The sequence below is a fragment of the Mercenaria mercenaria genome, chromosome 10, assembly GCF_021730395.1.
Source record: "Mercenaria mercenaria strain notata chromosome 10, MADL_Memer_1, whole genome shotgun sequence".
Classification (NCBI taxonomy): Eukaryota; Metazoa; Mollusca; class Bivalvia; order Venerida; family Veneridae; genus Mercenaria; species Mercenaria mercenaria.
The window spans coordinates 82,357,139-82,376,180 of NC_069370.1; the positions used below are offsets into that span (position 1 = coordinate 82,357,139).

Below are 19,042 nucleotides of genomic sequence, written 5' to 3' on the forward strand. Positions count from 1 at the left end.
AACTGTCGACCTTCACGCCTTATTTCAAAACGTCAAAAACCAAGCTGAAAATGAGTTTACTGTCGACCCATAACATTACTATAATATTACTATATTAAAATACTTTAAAGATTTACGCTGAAGTGACTATTTTTCTGTTTTGATGTAAGATTATTTTTATTCAACCAGGAATCCTAAAGACATCTGAAATGTTACAGGGCATAATAAAGATCATAGACATTTTACATTCCAACAGCATAATTACATGCGAAAATTCGGAATGACCTTCGAGTCAGTTCTTGATCATTTGTTTTTGTTCAAAGTTGACCTTGACAATAAATATACTATTTTGGTTAATGGAGAAGTTGATCACATAAAAGTAATAACGAACTGTTAGCATAGAAATGGCATATACATGTATCTTGCAACTGAAGTGTGCTAAATATATTTCAAGAATAACACATGGCATTGTTTCCTCCTACTTTTAAAATAAATTGCTCAGTGTATATGACACCTATTTTGTTTCGTATGAAGCAAGTGGTGAGCTGATTACCTTTCAGAACAATACATGTAAAGCAATAAAAAGAGCGTTGACTATATTATTTCAAGAAATTTTCAAGTGAAACTAATTCCAAAGTTCTGTATCAAATGAGTCTAAAGTTATTGGCATCATAATCGATGGCGTCATCTAATGACCAAGGTTTATGTCTCTTTGAAGTTTAAAGGCAAAAGGATTACATATTTTCATATCTGCTCTACTTATAAGGGGAAACCTATTTCACACTTATCGTCATCATATCCTTTGTAACATTATTATAAAATTTCACGGGTGTACTTGTGGCTGGGCCTTTAATCGGCAATGGCTAGTCTTAAGATAGTTTCTCGGAGTGACTATTGACATGCCGCTGTAATTGTAAGTTGTAATTTCAGTGTCCAAACCGGTGCTTGTTATTTTCACTGTGAAGTCTAATGCCATCTGCAAACAGAAAAAGACATTCCATCATTTGGGCCAATGTCATTACATGCCTTGTTTATTCAATGACCAACAATGCTGAAAATATGCACGATTTTGAATATCAATACTCAGTACACGAAACTACACAGTACAAATATTACTTTGAAAACTCAATACACAGTACACCGTCGACGCTCATTTATCACCGATTTCTCTGTCATTTGAACATTTACAAAGCTGAAATTTTGCACATTTTGTCTTTGTATGTAACTAAATAAATCATACGATTGAGATTTCCCCCATAATGCAAATAGATGATGTTATCGGGACAAATGTGTTCACGGCATGCATGTATCAAATGATAGACTTGTCATTTTATCACAAATTTTAGCGTTTCTGCTAAAGATTGACTCATTTTACGCTTGTGAGAGCATATACACTGTATCTGGGCATTATGAGTAATGCCCGTTTCTTCTATAGTAGTATAATACAATAGTAAATCGGGATTTTACTTACCTTGCTGACGAAAAATAATCACGTTTTCGGAAAATACTTTATCACTAAATGGCAATATCCGGTGTACGCATCATCACCGTGATTCAGCTTTGTTAAAAACTTTGTTAAGCTATTTTTTTCAGGATTTTTGGGGGTTAAGTTTTGTGATATAGATACAGATATTGATTTTCATTTCAGACTGCAGATTTGACTTTCTGCTTCATGTGTATGTCTGCCATGAACGGCAGCGTCAGCTTCAGCAACTGGAAAGATGCCTCAAAGAAATCAAAGAAGCACAAGCTGCAACTACTGGCTCTTAGACCAGTAGCCTACTCTGTGCTTCAGTCGGTAAGTGATGTGTCGTATGAAATTTCCAAAGACTCGGAATACGTGCGTGAATTATCGTCGTGAAGAGCCATAGTGACATATTAATTGCTACATTTAACTTGTGATATCTATATCGGTTACGTGATCAAGCGAAGTAGTGGTGATCTATGTAAGACTATTATGTATAGCCAAATGTACTACGATACACTTAACATCGCTGTCACTCTGTATATCGTCAAAAGATGCGACCAGTCGCAGTTACAAAATCTACCACCACTTTCAGGACTTGCTTCTCCACAGTATCACAACAGACAACACTGCATCCGAAGACTGTTGTATATGTTGTTTAAAGTATCAAATGGGTAACAGAATATGCTCAAACCGAAAAACAAGACATTGCCCCTAGCGAAGACGAAATCTAGAATATCTTGCGTTCACTGTGGCCAAGACAATCATGACTGTATGAATGTCGACTGAAGGACGCAATATGTCATTTTTTTTTCAGTCTAAAGGTCACATTCAGACACTATGTCGTAAAGCAAAGAACGCTAGTTACGTCGACACGGTAGAAAATGAGCATGAGGAGCAAAAGGGTATTACATATGTGAACTTTAATTTAAACATCGTCAAAATCAACGGAAAATTCTTATTTCTCCTATGATTGACGGCACGGAAGTGCAAATGCATATTGACACCGGATCCGCCTCAAACTCATGCCTGGAAATACATCCAAATGTGCAATTAAAGGCACCTGGTGCAGTTTTAAAACTAATTCAGGTGATGGTTGTTAAAGGAAGCGTTCCAACATTAATTGACCAGCACTGGCTATAAGTTGCATCAAACTGGACTGTCTACAGTAACATTTTGCAAGTGAATGATGCTAACAACGTATTAAGGACAAACTCGCAAAAGACGAAAGCATATTCTATGACGAAATTGGCACGTGAAGGTCATGAAGGCCAAGTCTATTTCTAAGGACGGCGCTATGTCCAAATTTATGTAGGCAAGGTCAGTAGCATATTCATTATCTTGATTACGAGCTCAATTTCTAAAAGTAGGACTTGGATAAAACTTCTACGCAGCTTGAATCTTTGCGGACACTTGTTAGAAGCAAATGTGAAAGCACTGCATCAGTGACAATTAGTTATGTTGTGCAGTTGTTTAAGGACATAAAACCGAACTGTAATGTGATATTCTCGGATATAGTGGTGGTTGACCTTAATCTCAGTCTTGTAACGCTACGTACGTTACGAACCGTTTCACAAACTGAAGTCTTCTCTGCGTAGTGCAGTGACACAGCTTCACCTCATGATGTTGCACGTGCACCAGGTGACACGACCCCGACAACAATTGTCATTTAATTTATTGATATTCACTTGAGTCGATTTTAGTTCCTTTTGGAAGTGTAACTGGCAGAACGATCCTCGGCGTCTAAAATCTTAGGTTTTATAACAAATAATTACTGCGAACTTCAGTTGTAGTCAGTTAAGTTTAAGTGTACTAATGCGTTTTAAATGAATATGATATCATCCTGGCTACAGATAAATATAACTTGACTATTTATAGTAGATACATACTTGAATGAAACAAGTATTAAATATGTATTGTATTAAAATGCATGAAAATGAATATGAAGTGGTAGCTATATGCGTGTTATTTTCTTCTCATATGTTTGTGTTAATATACTGTTTGTGTACCCAGGGCAAACTCTCATCTTATCCTTTTACTTGTCCAATTAGTTGGCCAAGAACATTTTTCATATTCTGGGTAAATACATAAACAAATAATACATTAAAAAATAAAGGAATGCCCGTCTATCAAATGGGTTGGACCTGTAACAATGCTACTATGATAAAATTTTATATTTCAGCAATCTTTTCTTTATATTTACGTGTAGTCTAGTACATCACATATCTATATTCTCTTAGTCTGATTGATTAACTTCCGTGGCGCTATCACGTTTTCACATTGGTGGGTACAGTGCAATATATAAGTTAAAAAATACAAGTAACTTGCGTACACATTTGTTGGATAGAACATATATTATATTTCAATGTTGTTATGGCAACAAAAGAATGATTACGATCATTTGAGTTCCTTTGAAATCCCATTGAAAACATTACAAAAGTTTCATTTACTTTTTGTCAAGCTTTATTAAACGTGGTGGACGAATAGCTCAGTGGTCGGGGGTTCGATCCCCGGCAGCTTCTCGGAGTGTTACCCACCCAACTAGAGGTGTACTGGTCAGGAACCCAGGCAATCCTTGCGTGTATCAGTGCTATACACTGGGCACGTTAAAGAACCAGGCTGTCTATTCGCAACGAGCTAGGCTAAGTTAGCCGGACAAGCCTGTATCTGATTTCTGATCTCTCTGTCGTGGGGGCTTTGTCTCACTCTGTCCCTCTGGTCAGATCGCTCTGTGTCTGTACTAGTAGAGGATGAATTATGCGCCCTGTGTGGCTGCATTTGAACTATGTAAAGCGCCTTTGAACGTGAAATTGATCATGAAAAGGGCGCTGTATAAATCTGGTATAATAATAATAATAATTAATTATGTTGTTTTCATGATTATACATGTAAATGTATCAAAGGTAAGAACATGTTAGCTTTCATTTATATAGCAATGTCTATTTACACTGATGTAATGACTGTCAGAGAATTTAACAGTGATCACGTGTAACTGTCATTTTTTATGACAGAACGTATCCGACAACTTCTCTATATAATTATAACAGTCCTACTGTTTAGTTCTAGTTTTAAACGTGTTAAACAGTAGGAAAGAAAGAATTATGGGTACCCAGGTAGCCGCGGGTAATACAGCAACCGGTAGCTTTTAAAAAAATGCTACCCTTATCCTAGCGGTATCTACTGGCCTTTATATCCCAGTTAGGTAATTAAAATACTCAATCATAAACGTAGTTAGTTTTTGTAATAATTAATAAAAGAAAACACGATACGAGACAATCCAATGCGACCTCTATGAACTAATCTTTTTATATAACCGGGAAGCAGCTATCGAATTACAAAAAGTTAAAGTCGTTCTTTCAGATACAGATATATACGACATATTTTTGATGGCAAAATCAATATAACTATAAGTTACAATTATGTGTATCATTATGACATTTTTAACATTTTAATAGAGTGAAAAAAATGCAACATGACCAACGTGAAATAAGGCATACTTTTTAAGTTCTAAAAGGTGAAGGCGTTAAACGGTAAGTGACATTTAGTTAATTGTTTTGCAAGTGATGCTGTTTTTATTTCTGTCCAGTTAGATAGGAAATATAAGAATACTGACAAAGTGTCTATAGATCATATGCATGCACATGTATTATATGTAAATGATGTAAAATAAAATGAGCCATGCCATGAGAAAAACACACAGTCTGGTCAGAATCCATTCTGTTCGCTAACGGTTTCTCTAATTGCTATAGGCTTTGAAAGCGAACAGCATGTATCCTGACCAGACTGTGCTGATGCGCAGGCTGATCTGGATCCATGCTGGTCGCAAAGTCACTATGTTGGTTTTCTCATGGCACTGCTCAAATGTTTGTTTCCTTATGATTATAATAACTGAATTTTCTTGACCATATGTTGTCAAGAAATATAAATCTGCACGTTTGGATCGAAATATTTTCTACAATGTAGATTTTTATTAAACTCTGATTTTTTTAAAACTTCAGAATATATTTAGAAAATTCAGCAAATGTTAAAGATAGGACTGTGTGCTTGATTTTTTGCTAGACCGGTTTTAAACTTTTGGATCTCATGCAATTTTTCATAATGAGAGTCTATGAGAAAATCATAACTTTCATAACAATTTCGCGAATAGAATTTTTTCTACGACGTAGATTTTGATGAAACTGCTCATTGTTGTAAATACACATATGGCCTATAATGTGGTGAAATAAAATGTAAGGAGACATGTGCTTTTTTTAGATATTTGACCATAATATAAGTGAACCGGGCATTTCACGCTAATTTTAAGACATTATGCTGAATTATTTAACGCGTCATATACAGAGGATATTACATGAGTGTCTTTTCATATTGAATTTATTAAACGAGTTGAATAAAATGATAAAATGCGAGGCTCTGCCGAGCATTTTATTAATTTTATTCAACGAGTTTAATAAATTCAATATGGAAAGTCACAAATGTAATATTCTTTTTATTACATGTTAGTCTTTCCTGTCGAAACATCGAAAATTCTACTTTCTTTTACTATATAAACAAGTCAATTTGACCAACGTTTCCAATACTATAAACGACGTCGACGTCAAAGCTTTATTACACTAATGTATTATCGTTTTTATTTAATGGCTTTATTACACTCCCGCGACGTCAAACATGTGATAAATCTTAATATGAAATTTTGACTTAAGAAATATAGTAATAGTGCCATCGTAATAAACTTATTAACAGGTTGCCATTAATTCATAAAATGAGTTTCATTTCTGTACGCCGAATTCAGGCTTTAGTTAACGTTTTTTTCCTGATAATTGACGTTATGCCATCACTTCCAGTTTTTCAAAAGTAAAGAACTAAAAAAGTGCGTTATGAGTGTCGACATTTGGTAAATTACACAATATGAAAACTACACCCTTTTATAGGTTAGTGAATATGATAATTCTTTATACAATAAGGGAGAGAGAAATTTGTTATGAGAGAGTTATATGTCGGCAACAAAGACGCTACACTGTACATAGTACATGTGTTTTGTCCAACCTTTGTACAGCAAATAACGTAACAAACTGGCATTAGACAAAAAACAAAACAAAAAAAACAACAAACATATAAACTATTATAGGTGAAATGTGCAAAAAAAAATCACAGAAGTTTGATTGAGTCTGTTCGAAATATACAACACCTTGTCTGGCCCCAATCCGGCTTAAGGGAACATTAAAATAGAAAAATAAATAAAATCTGGCCATATGAGGATGAAAATAAACTACTTTGTTTCAATTTGATAGAAAATGACAAATTAATTGCAATTTTGCTCTAAATGTGGATTAAAGACAAAAATATCACATTTTCACTGTTTTGGTTGTATTTTTTTTTTCAAAAACTGTTTATTTGTACTGTATGTATTCATATGTCTCATTCATGTAGTAACATTGTACATGCAACCAGGAAGGACACATCAACTTTCAGATTGTAAAAGTATGACATGGATAACAGTGTAGAATTACAAATTGTTATTAGAATTCAATCTATCATAGAATAAAATGTTATAGTAAAGCAAAAAAAAAGTAGAAATTATTTCATCTTTATTTTTGTGCTACCTTTAACGCACTCATTCGCCACTAAAAGTTAGTTTATAAAGAAAAATAACGGTAAGTAGTTTCAGAAACATTGAAATCACGCTTTTATCTAATATTTATAACGTCGTGACAATATATATTTATTAGCTCACCTGAGCACAAAGTGCTCAGGGTGAGGTATTGTGATCGCTCACCGTCCGGCGTCCGTCCGTCCGCCCACACTTTCCTTTAAACAACATCTCCTCCTAAACCAACAGGCCAATTTTGATGAAACTTCACAGGGATGTTCCTTGGATGGCCCCCTTTCAAAATTGTTCAAAGAATTGAATTCCATGCAGAACACTGGTTGCCATGGCAACCGAAAGGAAAAACTTTAAAAATCTTCTTCTCAAAAACCAGAAGCCCTAGAGCTTAGATATTTGGTGTGAAGCATTGCCTAGTGGACCTCTACCAAGTTTGTTCAAATCATGACCCCGGGGTCAAAATTGACCCCGCCCCAGGGGTCACTTGATTTTACATAAGAAAATCTTAAAAAATTCTTCTTCTCAAAAACCAGAAGCCTTAGAGCTTAGATATTTTACATGTAGCATTGCCTAGTGGACCTCTACTAAAATTGTTCAAATCATGACCCCGGGGTCAAAATTGACCCCGCCCCAGGGGTCACTTGATTTTACATAGGAAAATCTTCAAAAGTTTTCTAAAAATAAACCAGAGGGCCTAGAGCTTAGATATTTCACATGTAGCATTACCTAGTGGACCTCTACAAAATTTGTTCATATCATGACCCCCTGGGTCATAATTGACCCCGCCCCAGGGGTCACTTGATTTTACATAGGAAAATCTTCAAAAAATTTCTAAAAATAAACTAGAAGTCCTAGAGACTAGATATTTAACATGTAGCATTGCCTAGTGGACCTCTACAAAATTTGTTCAAACCTTATCCCCCGGGGTCAAAATTGACTCCGCCCTAGGGGTCACTTGATTTTACATAGAAAAATCTTTAAAAAAAATTCTAAAAATAAACCTGAAGGCCTAGATCTTAGATATTTGACATGTAGCATTGCCTAGTAGACTTTTACAAAGTTTATTCAAATCATGACCCCTGGGGTCAAATTGACCCTGCCCCATGGGGTTACTTGATTGTACATAGAAAAATCTTCAAAATTTTCTAAAAATAAACCAGAAGAGCTTAGATATTTGACATGTAGCATTGCCTAGTGGACCTCTACAAAAATTTTCAAATCTTGTTTTTAAAGTTACTTAAAGAAAATTTCAACTATATTTTCTCACAATTCTTTTGATTGACTTCTATTATGATCTTTTGACCTTGAAGACTTGTCCTTAAGTGCAATGATAACAGGTGAGCGATATAGGGCCATCATGGCCCTCTTGTTTTTATTAATACTCTGTCCAGTTATTTGATGATAGGAACTTGATACAGGGATAACTTTAATAGAAGGATTTTGATTACGGTTTTATAGTTGTATCCGGTATTCATAAGTAGCACAATGTATAAAAAACACTGGAGAATATATATCATTTACAATACCCAGGGTAGAGTTATTTATTTAGGGAAATTATACCGTTACCGTTAGAATATATGTTTTTTCTTCTTTTTTTTTGGGGGGGGGGGGGGGGGGGGAGGGGGGGGTGGGGGGGGTGTGTGTGGGGGGGGGGGGGGGGGGGTAATGTTACACCAAGAATGCAAAGGTCAGGTAGCGGCTTTTCTGTTATAAAATAATTCATCACGTTGATGTGAATAAAGTATTTTAATCAGATTTTTCACCCTCAATTTCTGAAGTATAACGTATAGTCAAAATGTAAGTCAATTACAAATTTAACACTTTACTCCTGTAAAAGACAAACATTGAATTATCTTGATCTTGTTACTGAAATGATTTGAAGTTGTAACTTAAATCGTTTATACTTCTACTCTATTAGATAACTATAGACTTCTGCATTATATAAGATACGTTCTTTCTGGTAAAATTGAATAGAAATTTACGTTTTGGTAGTTTATGACAAAGAAAAAGTATAAAAGTTGTCAGATCCCATTATATATATTACTACATTTAGAAACCACCTATAGATTACTTCGGTTAAATTTGTAATTTGTACTTCCTGTAACAGGAATTAAGCTCGTGAAGGAAGAGTGCAGAATAAAATATGTGATCTCTTTAGGAGAAAATGTCTAAATTAAATGTAGCCTAGGTTTTCGTTATATATGTTGTTGGTCTTGTAGTTCTGTCTTCTACGTCTTCATTTTATCACTTAGTTCACCATGCAATGGAATTAACTGATAGTAAATCTCCTGAAAGCAAGAAACGCAACCAACTAATATCAGACTCGGTAATCATCGAGGATCCAGAAAGAATAAGAGGTAACGGATGGAGCAAGTTCACTCACGCTTCCTCGCACTTACTGAAAAGTGCCATATTGATAATAATGATAAGCATTTTCAAAGTTTTTTGTTTTACCTAAAGTTAATATTTTCGGACCAAACTATCTGATAAATGATCGGCTCAAGTTTGTCAGTTCTATATTAGGTATATTTCATTATGCTATGTGGATATTGTCTCGTTTTTATTGAAATGTCTATGGAATACACAGCGTGCAACATCTTGTGAAATTTGTATGATATACTCATTCGCCAGGGATACTTTACTAATTACTTTTTTTCAAAAGTCTTATGGCCATAGAGCTCAACATTTGTATACAATATCATTCCTAGAGGTAGTGTGGCATGTTGTAAGTTTTTTTTCTCACTTCTCACGAACCCACATGATCAATTACGACCTGCCTAATCGCTTCCAAGGGATCTTCTTGTATCCTTTATCAATTATTCATCTTAAATGTACAAACGGATTGATAGCAATATTTTCTGAATGACCGTCATACACACATGAATGTAGCTGTCAGATTGACTTCTGAATCAACTTCAACTTTTGTCAGATTGATAGCACTACTGTCTTAAATATTCCCGTACATGCATGTTTCTTTTTTCGGTCAGATCTTTATAACTTTATTAAATACCCTCGTACATGCATGAGTGTTTGGGTCATATTGATAGCACTAGTTTCTGAAATACCCTCATACATGCATGAATGTTCGGGTCATATCGATAGCACTTCTTTCTGAAATACGTCTGTATATGTATGAATGTTTGGGTCATATCGATAGCACTAGTTTCTGAAATACCCTCATACATGCATGAATGTTTGGGTCATATCGATAGCACTAGTTTCTGAAATACCCTCATACATACATGAATGTTTTGGTCATATTGATTGCACTAGTTTCTGAAATACCCTCGTACATGCATGAATGTTTGGGTCATATCGATAGCACTAGTTTCTGAAATACCCTCGTACATGCATGAATGTTTAGGTCATATTGATAGCACTAGTTTCTGAAATACGCTCGTATATGCATGAATGTTTGGGTCATATTGATTGCACTAGTTTCTGAAATACCCTCATACACGCATGAATGTTTTACTACTTTCTGAGTTACCCTCGAACATGCATCAATGTTTAAGTTGTATAAATACTTTTTAAATTATACCCTTTAAAGAAAATGTATGAATGTTTTGGTTAGACTGATAGCTCTTATTCAATCGAATATGCACGGATGTTTCGGTAAAAATACGCTCCATAAATACACCAGGAAGCATGGGGATTTTAGTATAGTGTTACATAATTATCATATACAGATCATTATCGTTTTAGTAACCATAAAGCTTAAAGAAACACGTGAAGAAAAAAGAATGAGTACACATTTCATTTTGGTGTAAATTGTGTGTTTTTATTATTATTATAGTTGGATATGCACAGAAGAACGGTAAGTGGTTTCGCAAATGCACTAATGTAGAAATTAATTGTTTACAATAAATAAAAAAGGTAGAAGAAAAGAAAAATATTTTAAGAGTTTGTATATCTAAGTATGAAAAACATTATTTCTATTATTTTATTTTTTTAAAAATGAAATCATTATCACACATGATGCTAAAACTACCTTTAGTAAAGAAACGAGATATAAATCGTCATTTGTATGTTATGTAAATTAGAGTGGTCAAATTGTCAAATAGAAATTCGAAGATGTTCAGGTCGTCAATAAGTTACCAATTTACAGTTTATATATATATATATTGAAAAGAAAAAGAACAGAGCGGGTTGGTTTTACTTTTTATTCTACCTTTTTATCAACGAATGCATATCTCAGCTTGTTTTAACAATTTGGATTCTTCTGCTTCATTTTTAGATTTTGATCTCTCTATTTTATGACAATATTTACATACCAATATTTATGACAAGATCGATGACTGTTGTAGTTCAGATTTGGTTTTAAAACTCAGTACTAAATTAAAGACACTTCTGCGAGAAGCTATTTCAAATTCCGATTTTATGGGGATGTGGTTTACAAACTTTAGATAACTATTAAGTATTTAATGACGTACAGAATGTCTTATTTTATCTTATTTTGTCTTATTTTTCTATCTTATTTGGTTCTTTAATATTTTAAGGGATGTATTAACCTGGTTGTAACAATTTATTATACCTACAATGTTCTTTTATATCAAAATAACGAGTTTTTTTTTTCAATTTGGTATCCGTTCTGTGGTAGGTATTTCAAAATATATTCAACGTTTCCTTGTTTGTATCATATTACATTTAAACGCAAAAAATGATCTCGTCGATTTGTATTTATAATTATTCCTTGTGATAAAGTTAACTTGTCAATAGTTGAAATATTTTGCTGTAAACAATAGCAGTTGGAACTTTATATAAGCTGTCTTTTTTAACAATATTTCAATAGACTGAAAATAGGCTAAAAGAATATAGTGTTACAACATGACAGTATTTGGCAAACTATATATTATTATGTTGGAAAATGACTAGACAGGAGATTATCACGTATAATAACCGTGGGGTTTTGTATCGACCTCAGTCTCGTCTTAAAACAAGGTGACTTTTTTAACTTCATGATACACAGATCTACTAAATTGTTCTGTTGGGAGCCCTTGTTTTGTAAAACTAAGAAGTACCAATATGTGATATATACAGGCCAAACTAAACAGCGTGACAATAAATGTTGACATTTTTTATATCCTTACTCGTGACACAGATATAATTATCTCATCAGCTTTCATCTTGTTTGCGATAATTCAGATAAAAAACTCGAACCCATGCTGAGGGAAATTGAAACTAATTTGAAAAACGTACATGCTTCATGGGTTTTCGTGGATTGCATTCATGCGCATCCAACCACGCTTACTTTTTAAAGTGGATGCAACAATCGGACAACTACAGATCATAAGAGAACACTAATGAAACTCCTCATTAAGCCATGCATGCAAGAGAAGACTCATGTTACACTTGGTCAATTTTGAATGACCCTGAATTACGAACTTTTTCTGTTATTATAGGCTAGAACGAGAAAGGCCTACTAATGTCTCGGTCACAAAAAAGTACGATGCCCGTACGGTTTTAAAAAAACGTACGAGACCACCAATTTTAGAATCCTTATGGTCTCTGTACAATCATAGTGTCTGGTCACAGTACCTATGGCCCCCCTACGATCTTTAGAGGATGCAATCGTAGGATATCCGCACGGACATTGCAGACAAGTCGTTCTGAGTTCGAAAGGAGCCTTTGTCCGTGCGACAAAAATCAGTTCGGCGACGTCTGAAAATTTCGATTTTCAATCGTAAGATATCCATAAGAACATCGCAGACAGTCGTACAGAGCCCGCAAGGAACCCGGCCGTACCACGTACGATGTCCATTAAGGAAGTCGTACGAGCCTGTACGGCAATCGTAACGTTTTGCGAGCCCCGTACGGACATCACACGTTCTCCGCACGGTGTCCTTAATATCGAATGGTTATCGTGCGAGTCCCCTGCGATAGTCGTGTGAGCTCGTAGAGAACTCGGTGGAACATTTTCCCCGAGTTTCCGAGTCCTCTACGAGTTCAAATAATCCGTACGACGCTCGAACGAGTCAACGATGTCCGTACGGACGCCGTACGAGTTTGCCACATTTCGACTGAAAACCTACTCGTACGGAGCTCGTAGTGTTCTTGCGACCGGGTTATAAACAAACCCTCCTAGGCTATTTTAATTATTAGAAACAAATGTTTAGCAGGGTCAATTACATGAGATTGAGAAGTATTCTCAGGGAAAAATTTGGATCTATGTATAATGAATTATTCGTTTTGACGGCAGTACATCACTTTAGGCAAATGCATCACGTATAGGCAATGATTTCATCAAAATTAAGTCAGTTGCTGTGATAAAATAGAAAGACGATAGAGACATACACTGAACATTTCTTAGAATATCAATATTTGAATAAACATACACTTCAATATCTATATATATTTATCTGACATCTTTCAGCTGAAAAATAATTATGCTTTTAACAATTGTAATCGGATTTGAAATTGCATCAGACTATTTTATAAAAGGTATGTTATTTGACATTGTTTATTATCACCCCTATGACAGCAAGAGCTTCACTTTCTATCCATCTATTTTCCCTATGGCAGCAAAATCTTCACTTTTAGATAACATCCATTTATTTTCCTGTTTTATACAAAGTTAAAATGCTTCTAAAACGCAAGTTTGTTTTCATGCATCATGCCACTTTTAACATCTAATACATATTTTCGTAAGCTTCGCCTCATTTCACTTCACCAGCTGCTTCAAGCTTCTCATTTCATCCAGAAATTCTACCACCTTGCTGGAAGTGAAAGTTAAAATTGTCCAACAGGTCATAACTCGTTCAAAAACCCTACCCTCTATAAAGCGCATGGAAAACGTGGTGCATGTAATGTGTCTCAGTCTATCACAAACACCATCTATCTGTATTGCATTTGTAAAAAAAAACAATGATGCACTTCAATCAGTACTAACACGATTTATTCAATGCTCTTTTTTTAATGTATCGATATATATATATTGCATTACAGTGAGAAAGAAAAAGAGAAAATGGCAAAAGGCTCAGATGATAAAGGTAATACCAAAGCCATAATAAACATTGTGATAAAATCAACAACTTCTGTCTCTAACTAAATGAATCATAATAGTACTCTTTTACAAATTCTTGACTAAAAGATTTATTTTCTCAGAATTATGATTTTGTGTAATGGCTGCTTATACACTTTAGAACAATTTGAAGTAGACCACCCAATTGCAAAACAAGAACGTAATCTGATTCTGTGTCTCTATAATGCAGGAAAATGCTATCTTAAGATGCTCCTTAAGAAGTGTGCTAGTTTTATTAAATTGATCGATTTAGAATTGTAGTAAAGTCTGAATTAGAAAATCAAGACAGTGGAAAGGATTATGTCATTTGCTTGAAATGTTGCTGAACTGGTTTGATAACAATTTTGAAAAAAGTGACCTCAAGGAACCTTTATAATGAATTATATGAGAAAATTTCAATCTTGACAACATCTTAACGAATAGAAAAAATCATACAAGAGCCTTTTTCAAGTAAAAATCAACACATTTCTATCTTGGCCATAAGTAAAACATATAGGTGCAATGGCTGAATTTTGAGATATCAGGGATCACCACCTTTAAAGCTGATTTTATGACAGAGGATAGTAAGTTATTAGTTTTTCCAGTCAGACGAGTTGCTTTTCATTTGATTTGTCAGCTAGATTTCGATCCACCGAATGCATAACTATGTTTTTCGTAAACTGTGGCTTTACTCTACAAGATTCATATATAAGTTTTACATCAGTCTAAAGGTGTCAGTAGGATATTTTTTCAAGTTTAATGATGTTAATCTTATGACTGAACATGTAAAAATCTTGCATAATTAAATTTCTATTTAGAAAGTTTAGAAACTTTAAGCATGGATATATTGCTGTAATGGAAGTTTTTTTAACGTTTCACTCACAAATAAAGTCGATGAAATGTTTAAAAGGACACGGTGTCGAAATAGCTGAAATACAATACCCAGTTTAAATCGATTTTGAAGATGAGCACAGAACTAATCAAGATAGATTAAGAATTAAAATGTTTCTATTACCGGAATGACGTATAATATGAACGATATTTTCTTATGTAAATAGAGAAGTGAAGGTCAAGGAAAGTCCTTGTTACGGAAAAAATGTATAAAACAGTATGTTTTATATCAGACAAACGACTTTACATAGTGAAACATGCATAAGAAACTACCTTTAAATGGAGCGTGATCACGTTCATTCTTATGAAATAGGTATAAAAGACATCAAGGAAGTTATATTTGTAAACAGTCATAATGCGCTTTCCTGTTGCTAATTTTGTACTACAGTTACTAAACTTCTAAGTATCTAGTTACAATACTTTCTGAAATGTAAATGATGTCTCTACTTAAATGTTTTTTGTTATGATTAAGATACCCGTCCTTTCGATCAGTTACCTAACTATCCAGTTAGAATATGTTCTCAAATCTATATATTGAGCTATGTAAAGCGCCTTTGAACGTGTTTATCATGAAAAGGGCGCTATATAAATCTGGTATAATATATGATATAATAACGCTGCCATAGGACACAAATTGTTATTTTTGCCATTTTGCAAAGCTACATATGTATACATTACATTTCTCCATGTCAGTATATTTTGTTATGATTCACTTTTAGAAACATGTTTGCTTTTTAATATATCATTCTGATTTTTAAAAGGTCTTTGTTAACTATAATATAGAAATATGTTATAATGTTAACTCTAAAATTAATGTTAATATTTTTTAAAGAAGATATAATCGTGTTGAGCGACCTGTGAAGTTTCCTCTTTTCTCTATTTTAAATGTATTTGAGCAATAGATTTTGTACCAACTGAGTTACATACAGAGATATAATATTTGTTATTCAGAATTGTGAACGATCTTCATATATACCTTTTTTCAGAAACAGATTTAAGATTGAAGACTTCGGGTAAGTTTCGTCAATTTTTTACTGTATGAAAAAACAAAAACAACAACAAACCAAACAAACTACGGTGCCCCTAAAGTGACATGTTACGCACTTTTTTCCACTTAGGTAATGTGAGACTTTTTTTATTTCGTTTAAACGAAATCATTTCGTTTTAACGAAATAACTATTTCGTTTAAACGAAATCATTTCGTTTAAACGAAATAAAAAAAAATCATTTCGTTTAAACGAATTAATTATTTCGTTTAAACGAAATGTTATTTCGTTTAAACGAAATAGTTATTTCGTTTAAACGAAATAACTAATTCGTTTAAACGAAATAACTAAACGAAATAACTATTTCGTTTAAACGAAATCATTTCGTTTAAACGAAATAACTAATTCGTTTAAACGAAATAACTAATTCGTTTAAATGAAATAACTAATTCGTTTAAACGAAATGATTTCGTTTTTACGAAATGTTATTTCGTTTAAACGAAATAACTAATTCGTTTAAACGAAATAACTATTTCGTTTAAACGAAATCATTTCATTACTATTTCGTTTAAACGAAATAGTTATTTCATTTAAACGAAATCATTTCGTTTTAACGAAATAACTATTTCGTTTAAACGAAATAAAAAAAAAATCATTTCGTTTAAACGAATTAATTATTTCGTTTAAACGAAATGTTATTTCGTTTAAACGAAATAACTAATGCGTTTAAACGAAATAACTAAACGAAATAACTATTTCGTTTAAACGAAATCATTTCGTTTAAACGAAATAACTAATTCGTTTAAACGAAATAACTAATTCGTTTAAACAAAATAACTAATTCGTTTAAATGAAATAACTAATTCGTTTAAGGTCACAATAGCCTAAATAGTTTTCCCTATATATTCTATATAAAACTGACCTTTTTCAAAGAGCTACCAAACATAGCTAGACCCATTTCAGAGAACAAATCCTTACCTCATTTTAAAGAGTTATGATAAAACTGATATAAAATGAAGAGAAAAGTAGGGGTCATGTATCTTTAAGAGAGATTTCTCTGGTCACATTTACTTACTGTAAACTGACATCAAAATCACACTGCTGTGACCTGGAAGTACTACTCATACTAAAATTGAGCTTGACTTCACCAAATACAACCTGCTCTCCCATTTTTCCTACCAAAATGTCAACAATACATCCACAATGAAATTTAAACAAAAACTAGCCTCAATTTAGACCTCTGTTGCCATGCCAAGTGAAAAATTAGTGTTCAAATACCTGGCAGCCATTACGCGACTAGACCAGATGGCTCCCACGCTGGTTCCTTTAGTTTAGTTAGGCCTATAAGAAAACTGTTTTTCTGTAATAGTCTCAATTTCATTTGTATAGTACCAGTAACACATCTGCATGAAAAATACCAAGTTTCAGCTTGATTAAATCAGTTTTTCAGGATTTATGGCATTTTCAGTAACGCAGGTCCCTGCGCCAATTTTCCTTCAAAACTGATGTCGCGACATAATTTTTAACCAGTTCTTCTAGCCAGAGCTGGTTTTTGCCCTATTTCATAAATTTTCACCATAATTTGCAAGCAAATTACACACTTACACTTTGAAATATACCAAATGTCCCCTCTGAAAGGTATAGATGGGCATAATTTAGAGTGCAAATTTGCATTTTTTTTAAAAATTACCCCCAAAACAGTGAAAATGTGATTTTTTGGGTTTTTATCAAGTTTTGCAGCAAAATTTCAATGAAATGCTCATTTTTTACCAAAATCTGACCAAACTAGTTCATTTATATCAATATCTGGACAAATCTCAATTTTTGCCCACATTTTCTTATAGGTCACAATAGCCTAAATAGTTTTCCCTATATATTCTATATAAAACTGACCTTTTTCAAAGAGCTACCAAACATAGCTAGACCCATTTCAGAGAACAAATCCTTACCTCATTTTAAAGAGTTATGATAAAACTGATATAAAATGAAGAGAAAAGTAGGGGTCATGTATCTTCTAAGAGAGATTTCTCTGGTCACATTTACTTACTGTAAACTGACATCAAAATCACACTGCTGTGACCTGGAAGTACTACTCATACTAAAATTGAGCTTGACTTCACCAAATACAACCTGCTCTCCCATTTTTCCTACCAAAATGTCAACAATACATCCACAATGAAATTTAAACAAAAACTAGCCTCAATTTAGACCTCTGTTGCCATGTCAAGTGAAAAATTAGTGTTCAAATACCTGGCAGCCATTACGCGACTAGACCAGATGGCTCCCACGCTGGTTCCTTTAGTTTAGTTAGGCCTTAAACGAAATGATTTCGTTTTTACGAAATTCAACCCCCACTGGGGTCAAAACCATGATTTCTCTATGAACCAGTACGGGTTTTCTGGGAAGGGGACTAAAGGGTGGTTCCAATAAGCTTGAAGTTTCATCACAATCAAACTAAAACAAATTAGTATAAACTAAATAATGTTGAATATTTATGAAAGGTGACATATAGGTCCGGGTGTTTAAAATTTATGATATTTTATATGTAAATATCGATGCCATACACATGTCACATATCTTACTTTTAGCAATTGAAATGAACTTTTAGCAATTGAAATGAAATTCTTATCAGAAATTCTTTTCATTTTTCATTTTAAAAAATATGTCTCCATATATTAACTATTCATGCATTTCATGCTTAAGAATAAGTCTTTTCTTTATGCATTAACCAATTTTTTTTATAGTAAAAATATTTTTATAAATCATTTCTTTGTTCCAGTTTATTACTCATTGTTAATAAAAACAATTTATTATCATTCTAAAATGGAAAATAAAACTGTTTTTAAAAAGAAAAATGTTTATCTACTTTTACTTATCTATATAAAACATATAATTTTCTATTGCAAACTCATATAAAAGAAATGCGTTCCCCTTATCATAAGCAATCTACAGATCATTATCTAATCATGCTTACTATCATGCTGATTTCTCTCTGCCACAGAGTGAGGTGCATGTAATTATAATTATCTATTAATGATGCATGCCCTTGAGGTTACCTGGCTCAAAAAGAGCGATATTTTGGGCAAAATTCCGAACGGTGAAATAGCTGAATTGTGGAG

General features: G+C 33.4%; 1 long non-coding RNA gene across 1 annotated transcript; it reads left to right on the forward strand.

Annotated features, from left to right (window-relative positions):
• The first annotated feature begins 1,507 nt into the window (after nt 1-1,507).
• Nucleotides 1,508-14,035, forward strand: LOC128546270 (uncharacterized). Its single transcript, XR_008365913.1, has 3 exons — nt 1,508-4,974; nt 10,843-10,863; nt 13,992-14,035. It is a non-coding gene; the product is annotated as an uncharacterized LOC128546270 (long non-coding RNA).
• The last annotated feature ends 5,007 nt before the right edge of the window (nt 14,036-19,042 follow it).